Genomic DNA, 586 nt, shown 5'->3' with positions numbered 1-586 from the left:
TGCTCTCTCTTTCTAGTCCCTGTCAGGACTCTTGCTGCAGCATTTTGGATTAGCTGAAGGCTTTTCGGGGAGTTTTTAGGACATCCTGATAATAATGAATTACAGTCGTCCAGCCTGGAAGTAATAAATGCATGAACTAGTTTTTCAGCGTCACTCTGAGACAGGATATTTCTAATGATACTGCCTAAGGGAAGCATGTATAACGTAAACAGAGTTGGTCCTAGCACTGAACCCTGTGGAAACCATAAAGCAGAGAACTTTCTAAACCTGATGTATTTGATGAAATTGGGGAATTTATGTGAACTGTCCTTGATGTCTCTGCATTTCATTGTGGATCATTGCTATATTTCATTGTTGAATCTATGATTTCTGTGCTCTAAGGGAGAGTTAGTTTTATCTGTTTTGTTTTCAGTTTTCAGTTCAGTCATGTTTAATATTTACTCTTCTTACCTTCATTGTGTCCCCGTGTCTCAGCAATTAACAGAAAACTAACAGTCACTGAATATTGTATGATGAAGTTAACCTGGAACATTTTGCAACCATAAATGGGAAAGATTTATTTATAGTTTTACATTTTTTTTCCTGT

This window comes from Haplochromis burtoni, unplaced genomic scaffold, assembly GCF_018398535.1.
Source record: "Haplochromis burtoni strain Fernald_Lab_line unplaced genomic scaffold, NCSU_Asbu1 Contig_1928, whole genome shotgun sequence".
NCBI classification, from domain to species: domain Eukaryota; kingdom Metazoa; phylum Chordata; class Actinopteri; order Cichliformes; family Cichlidae; genus Haplochromis; species Haplochromis burtoni.
This window is presented reverse-complemented; position numbering follows the sequence as displayed.